Below are 11,000 nucleotides of genomic sequence, written 5' to 3' on the forward strand. Positions count from 1 at the left end.
TCAAAATATGTTTTAATAATTATCAAGTGTAAAAGCTCAATTTTAAAAGAATATAGACTAAAACCTTTACGCCCAGATCAGAGTGATCATTGTCAGGGCTGTCCTCAGGGTTCACTCAATGGTAACATTGCTAAGAAAGTTCTGGAAACTTTTCAAAACCCAAGGTAAATTCTCTAAATGTCCTCGGGGTGTCAAATCTTTTTTCTTTATTTGGAGCTTTGCTTTCCAGAAACAAGTTAGTTTATTCTCCGAGTACTGCGGGTGGTCCACCTAAGTAACTCTAGCTTTAAAACTCAGTTTGGACTTGCAGGATGGATCTCCTTGTGCGCCTTGTAAATCAATTCTCAAAGCAACCCCAGAAGAGTTTTTGACATGTTTTAAGCAAAGTAAAGATCATAGGCAGGAAGCACAGCTTCCCAAAGTGGCTGTTTTAAAGTGACATTAATCTGGCTAGAAGTCACAAGGCATTTAAAAGCGAAATCTGTGTGAATTTATAGCCATGGTTCAAACACACACAATGCTGAAGGTGAATTGCTTTAGGGAAACATAAAGAAAACTTTAAACTGTTTTGCCTTTGAATCACATGCTTAGGGAGAAAATCATGCGACTGTCTTCCCCACCACACACAAAAGAGTGAGAGAGGAGAATTATTTCATGGCTTTCAATGCTGCTATTTTGCAGAGGGACTCACGGAGAGTGGAGAACAGAAATTAGAATTACACGGCCTTAGGGTGACAAGGCAGCCTGCTGGCCCAGGTTATGGAGCTGGAACAAAGCCCCCTGCATCTCCGTCATTTATGCCTCCCACGCACATGTGCTAATAAGCCCTAAATATCCAGCAGTTGTGAGTTTAACATCATGGTAGTTCCCACCCCCAAATACCCCTGTAATGGCTTGCCTTTATATACTGTTTGGGTTTTCACAGGACTTTCTTGCACAAATCCCCTGAGAGGCAAGAAACATAAGTAGCCTGCCCCCTTTATTTTTAAAATAATTTTCATTTATTTATTTATTTTTGGATGTGCTGGGTCTTCGTTGCTGCATAGGTTCTTCTCCAGTTGCAGCAAGCGGGGCCACTCTGTAATTGCGGTGGGCTTCTCACTGTGCTGGGTTCTCACTGTGCTGGGTCCTCCTGTTGCCGAGCACAGGCTCTAGGGCGAGGCCTGCAGGAGTTGAGGCTCACGGTCTCAGGAGCTGCAGTTCCTGGGATCTAGAGCATGACTCAATAGCTGTGGCTCACAGGCTTAGTTGCTCTATAGCATGTGGGGTCTTCCCGGCCCAGGGATCAAACCCACATCTTATTCATTGGCAGGTGGATTCTTTACCACTGAGCTACCAGGGAAGCCCCTGCCTCTTTTATAGCCGGAAATACTGAAGCACAGAGGGTGCGGTGCTTGGCACAGAGTTATTTGGCAATCAACATGGATTTCAGACTCCAGGTCTAACCACTTCCTGTGCCAGGGTTCTCTCAGGGCTGGACTAGAGTCAGCCTAGTATTACGCATTCCAAAGCCTGCCTTGACGTCAAGTATGAGATCTACTTAAATCACAACTTTTAAAGATCTTTATTTATTTTAAAAATATTTTTACATTATTCTTATATAATTTTAAAGGTTACACTCCATTTGGGGGCTTCCCAAGTGGCTCAGGTGGTAAAGAATCTGCCCACTATGTGGGAGACCCAGGTTCGATCCCTGGGTCAGGAAGATCCCCTGGAGTAGGGCATGGCAACCCACTCCAGTATCCTTGCCTCTAGAATCCCATGGATAGAGGAGCCTGGCGGGCTACAGTCCATGGGATTCGCAAAGAGTTGGACATGACTGCAGCGACTTGAGCATGCAAGCATAGATTTTATAAAATAATGGCTCTCCTCCCTGTAGTGTACTAGACATCCCTACCTTACGCTCTTTGCATCTCCCACACTTCCACCCCTATTTTGGCCCTCCCCACACATTGGTAACCAGTACTTTGTTCTCTATATCTGTGAGCCTGCTTCTTTTCTGTTGTATTCACTAGTTATATTTTCTATATTCCATATATGTGATATAAGTATTTGTCTTTCTCCGCCTGACATTTCTGTTTAGCATAATACCTCAAGTCCATCTATGTTGTTACAAATGGCAACATTTCATTCTTTTTTATTACTGAGTAACACTTCATTGGGGCTTCCCAGGTGTTGGTAGTGGTAAAGAATCTGCCTGCCAATGCAGGAGACGTGGGTTCAGTCCCTGGGTCAGGAAGATCTCCTAGAGGAGGAAATGGCAACCCACCCCAGTATTCTTGCCTAGAGAATCCTGTGGACAGAGCCTGGTGGGCTATACAGTCCATAGGGTTGCAAAGAGTCAGACACGACTGAGCACACGAAGCAATATTCCATTGTCCGTATATACCACATCTTCTTTTTCCCATTCATCTGTTGGTGGACACCTAGATTGCTTCCATATCTTGGCAATTGTCAACAATGCTGCTATGAGTACTGGGGTGCATGTATCTTTTGGAATCAGTGTGTTTGGTATTTTGGATAGGTACCCAGGAGTTGAATTGCTGGGTCATATGTTAGTTCTACTTTTGGTTTTTTGTTTGTTTGTTGAGAACCTCCATACTGTTTTCTACAGTGGCTGTAACAATTTATTTTTTTTTAATTAATAATGTTTTAGGCAAACCAAAAATACAGATATTGGCACGATGGATATCTCTAACATACCATCCCGCTTCACAGTTAAACTGCTTAAGCTAGAACTGAAGCCTCCTTTCACCTCTTCCAAACCTCATTCCTCTGCCTCCCTGGCGTAGCCACTCTGCTGGCTGAGGTGGACATTTGAGGTGTACTTTCTACTGGAAGACAGCTTGCTTGAGCCTTGGTAGAACGGATCTTAGGTTGTCCTGCGCCTCTTCTGACACTTTGCCCCCACTCCCTTGCCTCCTGGTGAACTAATTGGGTCTGGAGGCAGGTGCAGAGTGAGCTGAGGCTTGAGGTGTACCTAACCAGCGCTGGGAGGTGAGGTCGTCCGCCTCAGAGCTGATCGGGTAAGGGAGCAGAGGGAAGAAAGAAGGGCCTTCCACCTCTCCAAGAACTTGTGAAGCCGAGTAGCTCCTGCTATATCCATAAACAAGACCGTCATGGCCCTCCAGATGTGACTTTCTGAGCCCAGAGGGCCCCCCAAAGGAAGAATGATGCCTGTGATGTGGCTGCTGCTACTCGCTATGGACAGGGGCATGGCGAACTGTGGGAGGCTGGCCCCAGAGAGCTGTGTTAGTCGCTCAGTCCTGTCTGACTCATTGTGACCTCAGAGACTGTAGCCCGCCAGGCTCCTCCGTCCATGGAATTCTCCAGGCAAGAAGGCTGGATTGCGTTGCCATTCCCTTCTCCAGGGGACCTTCCCAACCCAAGGATTGAACCCAGATCTCCTGCACTGCAGGCAGTTTCTTTACCGTCTGAGCCACCAGGGGAGCCCAGATCGCTGAGATGCACATGAAAGAACCGAGTTCAATGAGCCCAGACACCTGCCATACACAGAAGAGCACTAAATTCCTTAACTGGAGGTACCCTGGTTTCCTTCATTAACAACAATCTCTGGTGTTCAGATTATCTGCCTCCTTTGTTGCAAGCCAAGTGCTAGCTGCTCAGCCGTGTCCGACTCTTTGTGACCCCACGGACTGCAGCCTGCCAGGCTCCTCTGTCCACGGGAGTCTCCAGGTAAGAATGCTGGAGTGTTGCCAGGCCCTCCCTCAGGAGATCTTTCCCACCCAGGATCAAACCTGGGTCTCCAGCATTGCAGGCAGATTCTTTCCGAGCCACCAGGGAAGCCCCTTCGTCACACACTTCTGTATAACGTGACTTCTTCCCCTGCCTCCGCAGAGAAGTTCTCTCAGGACTACCTGAGACGCTGCCTCCCGGGCTTAAAGTCCTAAAAATTCCCACTGAATAAACACGACTTTCAGGTTACGACTATTTTTTTCAGTCAAACTGAGCTGGGATCTCCCTCCGGCAGCCCTGTCACACAGTTTCGTTTCTCCTCCAGGGGGTTTGGGATGGAGTCAGGGAGGTGGAGTCTGGGAGCTCCTTCTGGCTTCTTTTTCTGTTTGATTTCCTTGATCGGGGTTCCCCCTCCTGCTGGGTGACGTCTTCCATCTCGGGTCCGTCATGGCGGATCCAAGGGTCTCTGCATACCACCCCTTCCGGTCTGCGGCGGAAGCAGACCCCTCCCAGCAGCCCGCGGGATCTAGCTTGCTGTTTTCTGCTTCCACCGGACATGACCTGCCCAGCCTGCTTTCCTCTGGATCTTTCAAACTGATAATTCTGTAAACAAACTGATAATTCTGTAAACTAAGCTGCAGTGAAGAAAAAGGATTAGGAGACTCCACGTAAGGGCTGTTTGAAAGATTAATTCCTTTAAAAAAAAGAAAGAAAGAAAGAAAGGTAATTCCTTGCCTTGATCTTCTTGCCTTGTGGGGAATGACTTAACTGAGGGAATTTTCCAGGTCAGGAGAATGGTTCCAGGGTAGAGGGTGTGGTGGCGGAGATCTCTGTGCGTAAACAGTGCCTCAGGCTCTAGGTCAACGAGAGGGGGTGGCTTGGCCTTCACCCTCCTGAAAGGCCTCAAATTTGGGTCCTTGATGTCTTCAAAGAACCGTCCCTAAGATGACCTCACAGTAACAAAACACTTTCCTTACGAAGCTTCAAACCTAAGCCTGTCCTCAGACCACACAGCCTATCTGGGTACCACCGGCCCACCATTTTTATAGATTCTGTAATTACTGCTTGATTATGAAATCCTATTTTCAAGTAATTATATTGTATTATTGTATTTTTGTTTTAAAAGCATTCATTTATTAAATGTGCCTACATTTAAAATACTTAATGTTTTGGGAATTATTTTTCCAGACTTTTTAATTGGAAATTATAATTTCCAGAGAGGTAGAAAGACAATGCAATGAACATATCCATTACCAAATTCACCAATTGTTAATCCTTTGGCAATTTTCTTTATCTCTGTCCATATTTCTGTATACATGTGTGTATATACAGACACACATATAGAACAATACATACACATACTCAAATATTATTTTTCTTGTTAAATCATAAATTAAGTTGCTTCATCTCTAAATATTTCAGTATGTATCTTCAGATAAGGGCTTTTTCATAATAATGACAATGCTATCAATATTATTACAATGAATTACCACATCACAGCAAAGATAATACTGTCAGCAAAAGGGGTGTTATGCTCCCTTGAAGGTAGAGTATCTACTGAAATTATTTGAAATTCTTCTGTTTAGATTTCTCTCTCTGCTATTTATTGATGTAGTGTTAAATTAATTCAGCAGGAGCCCATTAAACTTAGGTGGCTCCCAATGCCACAGTAGCCTATGTCAGCAAATGAAAACCTAAGCCTGTCAATGCTTGGAAATTATGAAATTGAAATCTAAGGATGACCAATAATCAACAGCCAACCAGGTTTTAAGTTATAGCCAATCAGTATTTTCCTTTCTCTGTTTCTACCTTTTCTCTAGAAAAGGCCTCGTAACCACTTCCAGTTTGGTGGTGCCCCCTTCAAATCAATTTTAGTTCCAATAAACTTAAAAGTTTTAATATGCCTCAGGTGACCATTTAACAGTTCTTAATCATTTATTTATTGCATCTATATGGACTCATGGACACTCATTTACTGCTTTGGGTCATAATCCAATACTGCTTTGTTTACTTTGTTGCAACGATGGGTCACTGGGACCTCTTTCTGGGGCTTCTTGTGACTTTTGATACACTCCCATCCTTAGGATTTTTAGGCAGATTTTTACAATTTCGTTTTGGACTGTGTCTTACTTTCTGCCACAGTATGATGCTCTTGGTTCGTCTGGTGTATTTTCTGCCTGAGTTCTAGAGCCAGCCGTTTCTCCAAGGAGCCTTATTTCCTTTAACTGGAGAATAAAATTAGAAACCAAGATTTGGGAGCTAAGTATGCTTGCTGTTGGTGGGGTGTCTTCCCTTCTAGGCCCTCTCAGCTGACAGAGCAAGGAAATACGTGTGTGTGCACTAACCTGGGGGCTTCTAAAGAATCTGCCTGCAAGGAAGGAGCCACAGAAGACAAGGGTTCAATCCCTGGGTCGGGAGGTTCCCCTGGAGGAGGGCAAGGCAACCCACTCCAGTATTCTTGCCGGGAGGATCCCATAGACAGAGGAGCCTGGTGGGCTGCAGTCCATGGGGTCACAAAGAGCTGGACATGATTGAACTGACTTAGCACACACATACGCATACTAATTTGTGCCTATACACCTTTGTATAAACATTTCTATTTGTAACCATCTGTCTCTACATTATACTGAACGTGAGTTAATAACTGATGTCTCCAACTCGAATCCACGTGGATCATTTTGGCCTCCTCCCCTTCTCTGTCTGTACCCTCCTGTTCCAGCAGTGAGAAATCTAGCTCCTACCACTTGCCATCTACTTACTTAATTGTTCATTGAGTTTTAAAAAATAATTTGAAATGTTAGTATCCCTTATTGCCGTTGTTTTTGTTCAGTTGATCAGTCAGGTCTGACTCTGCAACCCTGTGGACTGCAGCACGCCAGCCTTCCCTGTTCTTCGCTGTCTCCCGGAGCTTGCTCAAACTCAAGTCCATTGAGTCAGTGATGCCATCCAACCATCTCATCCTCTGTCACCCCCTTCTCCTCTTGCCCTCAATCTCTCCCAGCATCAGGGTCTTTTGCAAAGAGTTGGCTCTTTGCATTATGTGGTCTAAGTATTGGAGCTTCAGCTTCATCATCAGTCCTTCTAATGAGTATTCAGTGTTGATTTCCTTTAGGATTGACTGACCATTACTGCCATTATTTCTTCTGATGTTCTAAATGTCTCAAATCAGCCAGTGGAATCCCTTTCTGTCATGTCCTCTCTCACAGCCCCTTTGGTCTTTGAGCATGTCATTGCTTTTGGCACAAGAAGATATTCCAGACTCACCTGTGCTTTGTCTCTGGCATAAATCAGCCATATTTTCAAGAATCTCTAATGCATCATAATAGAGAAGTTACTGTATTTAGAAAATAAGATCAGGGTGCCTGGCTTGCAAATGGCTGCCAAGTTTTTATTACTTTTCAGCCTTTTCAGTGAATGGAGCTCATCATATCTATATAATAGCCTTAACCTTCTAAGCAACATAGGAATTAAGGGCCCAGCCACTGGTGTAAAACCCCAAGTCTACATTCACTCATCCTAACATTTTCTTTTATACTGAATTTCTGTTTCTTAGGTAGAAAATCTGGAGGAACTACGATTTTAGTCTGAATTTGATGTAAGGATTTTATGTTATATGTAATATACTTAATCTTCAGTTCACTTCAGTTCATCACTCACTCGTGTCTGACTCTTCGCGACCCCATATACCAAAGCATGCCAGGCCTCCCTGTCCATTGCCAACTCCCAGACTTATTCAAACGCATGTCCATTGAGTTGGTGATGCCATCTAACCATCTCATCCTCTGTTGTCCCCTTCTCCTCCTGCCCTTAATCTTTCCCAGCATCAAGGTCTTTTCCAATGAGTCAGTTCTTCGCATCAGGTGGCCAGTGTTGGAGCTTCAGCTTCAGCATTAGTCCTTCCAATGAACATTCAGGACTGATTTCCTTTAGGATGGACTGGTTGGATCTCCTTGCAGTACAAAGGATTCTCAAGAGCCTTCTCCAACACACAGTTCAAAAGCATCAGTTCTTCCATGCGCAACTTTATAGTCCAGCTCTCACATCCATACATGACCACTGGAAAAACCATAGCCTTGACTAGACAGACCTTTGCTGGCAAAGTGATATCTCTGCTTTTTAATATGCTGTCTAGGTTGGTCATAACTTTCCTTCCAAGGAGCAAGCGTCTTTTAATTTCAAGGTTGCAATCACCATCTGCAGTGATTTTGGAGCCCAAGAAAATAAAGTCTCTCACTGTTTCCAGTGTTTCCCATGGCAGAAAGCGGAGAACTAAAGAGCCTCTTGAAGAAAGTGAAAGAGGAGAGTGAAAAAGCTGGCTTAAAACTCAACACTCAGAAAACTGAGATCATGGCATGAGTCCCATCACTCACGGCAGATAGATGGAGCCTGGGTCAGGCCTGTCTAACTACTCAGGAGTCTCCCGGCCCTCTCTGGAAGGTCCCAGTTTACGTTTCTGCTGCATCTCTGCCCTCTAGTGACCAAACAGAGTCAGTGGGCCAAGAGGAGAAGACAGGGCTTCTGGGAAACGCCGTCAGGAATAGATTGGTGCCCACTTCAGGGTGCAAAACCAGAGCTGCGAAAAAGATGTCTATCCTTCAAATCATCTCGTAGAAATAATTAGAAGATTATTTTTTTTAAAAAAACACAAAACAAGATGGGACCCCCACCCACACATTATAAGAAGCTTTGCTTGTTTGTTTTTAATTCCTACTTACTGGCAAAATTTATAATATTGCCCAAGCCCAGGGAAGGCCGATGAAAAATGAATCGGCAAGCACTATTCTGGAAGTGGAAGGGGTGTAACCTTTCATAAAAATGCTTTGGGGGCTTCCCTGGTGGCTCACTGGTAAAGAACTCGGCCTGCCAGTGCAGGAAACACAGGTTTGATCCCTGCTTCGGGAAGATCCCACGTGCCACGGAACAGCCAAGCCTGAGGGCCACAGCTATTGAGCCTGTGTTCTAGAGTCCAGAAACTGTTGCAGAAACCAGTCCTCGAGAAACCAAGCCCCACACTGGGAGAGTTGGAGAACTCAGGTTTATTATGCCGCGGGCCCAGAGGAGTCAACACTCCAAGCTCTGAGCCCTGAACAAAGCAGTGACAGAGTTTTTATACACTGACAGGCATGATTTTTTTTATAGGTATAATAGTCTATTTTTTTTCATTTATTTTTATTAGTTGGAGGCTAATTACTTTACAATATTGTAGTGGTTTTTGCCATACATTGACATGAATCAGCCATGGATTTACATGTGTTCCCCATCCCGATCCCCCCTCCCGCCTCCCTCCCCATCCCATCCCTCTGGGTCTTCCAGTGCACCAGCCCTGAGCACTTGTCTCATGCATCCAACCTGGGCTGGTGATCTGTTTCACCCTTGATAGTATACTTGTTTCATTGCTGTTCTCTCAGAACATCCCACCCTCGCCTTCTCCCACTGAGTCCCAAAGTCTGTTCTGTACATCTGTGTCTCTTTTTCTGTTTTGCACATAGGGTTATTGTTATCATCTTTTTAAATTCCATATATATGTGTTAGTATACTGTAATGGTCTTTATCTTTCTGGCTTACTTCACTCTGTATGATGGGCTCCAGTTTCATCCATCTCATTAGAACTGATTCAAATGAATTCTTTTTAATGGCTGAGTAATATTCCATGGTGTATATGTACCACAGCTTCCTTATCCACTCGTCTGCTGATGGGCATCTAGGTTGCTTCCATGTCCTGGCTATTATAAACAGTGCTGTGATGAACATTGGGGTGCACGTGTCTCTTTCAGATCTAGTTTCCTCAGTGTGTATGCCAGGAGTGGGATTGCTGGGTCATATGGCAGTTCTATTTCCAGTTTTTTAAGGAATCTCCACACTGTTCTCCATAGCGGCTGTACTAGTTTGCATTCCCACCAACAGTGTAAGAGGGTTCCCTTTTCTCCACACCCTCTCCAGCATTTATTGCTTGTAGACTTTTGGATAGCAGCCATCCTGACTGGCGTGTAATGGTACCTCATTGTGGTTTTGATTTGCATTTCTCTGATAATGAGTGATGTGGAGCATCTTTTCATGTCTTTGTTAGCCATCTGTATGTCTTCTTTGGCCCACAGGCATGATTAAGCGGGTATGCGGGTTTGCAGGGGCTGGGCGATTGCAAAGAGCAGGGCAATGGTGAGCGAGATAAGCTCCAGTTCCTAGTATTGTGAGTCCCCACTTTCTGAGACCTACGTGATCCAGACTTTGCAAGGAGCAAGCTGGGTTACAGAGGCAGAAGGAGCAGGAGGTTATGCAAAGTTCTAACTTTTCCTCTTCAGGACCACAAGGATGGAGCCCATGTGCCCAACTACTGACGCCGCAGAGCCCATGCTCCGCAAGAGGAGAAGCCACGGCAGTGAGAAGCCTGCACGGGGCAATCCCCGCACTCTGCGGCCAGAGATGAAAAACCCGCACAGCAGACAGGAAGACCCGGCACGGCCAAAAATAAATAGAGAAAAGTGGGGGAAAAGAGAAGATACTTTGGCAATGGGCTTCAACATGCAACATGTTAATCTTGTTTGACCTAGGAATCCGATCACTGGGAGTTTATGAAGGATCAGTTCACACAAAAGCCAAAAGATGTATATAGGAGAGTATTCAAAGTTAAAAAGGAAAATTTGAAAATGATCCCTGTTCCAAAATAAACAGCTGATTATACATATGGTTCATACATATGGTATGTATGAATCTTATAGATCCGTACTTCACAGAATATTAAAGATCTGTATTCAACAATCCATGAATTGTTGAGTGAAAACAGAAGATTGTAAGACAATAAATACTGTAACTCCATTTATTAAAAAGTATGTGTCTATATTTGTATGTGTACTACAGAGGAAGATGCCTGCAAGAATGAATACTAAAACATTCACAGTGCCTATCTCTAAACGTTTGAATTGCCGGTTACTTTTATCAGCTTTGCTTTTTGTTCTCGTTTTTTGGCCCCACACGCTGGTGGATCTCATTTCCCAAACCAGGGGTGGAATATCAGCCACAGTTGTGACAGCCCAGAGCTCTAACCATGAGGCCACCAGAGAACTCTCTTCTTTGTATTTTTTTGAATAGATAGATGAACAAGTATTCTTTTTATGAAAAAAAGTAATGCTGTATTTAAAGTTGAGCAGAATAAATTGGTTTCTTAAGCTGTAAATAAACAAAAGCACATATTTTTCTTAATCAAAAGTGATGCTTAAATATTACCCATCAATCAAAAGGAGTGAACAGCAGATTCACGGGACAACACCTTGAGTCTCAGAAACATCATGTCATGTGAAATAAGCGTG

At 44.2% G+C, this 11,000-nt stretch overlaps 1 long non-coding RNA gene across 1 annotated transcript; it reads left to right on the plus strand.

The window, feature by feature from the left end:
* The first annotated feature begins 4,051 nt into the window (after positions 1-4,051).
* On the plus strand, positions 4,052-10,509 carry LOC139030429 (uncharacterized). The gene is made up of 2 exons (XR_011482797.1): positions 4,052-4,419; positions 9,996-10,509. It is a non-coding gene; the product is annotated as an uncharacterized lncRNA (long non-coding RNA).
* The last annotated feature ends 491 nt before the right edge of the window (positions 10,510-11,000 follow it).

The sequence above is a fragment of the Odocoileus virginianus genome, chromosome 22 (assembly GCF_023699985.2).
Source record: "Odocoileus virginianus isolate 20LAN1187 ecotype Illinois chromosome 22, Ovbor_1.2, whole genome shotgun sequence".
NCBI lineage: Eukaryota > Metazoa > Chordata > Mammalia > Artiodactyla > Cervidae > Odocoileus > Odocoileus virginianus.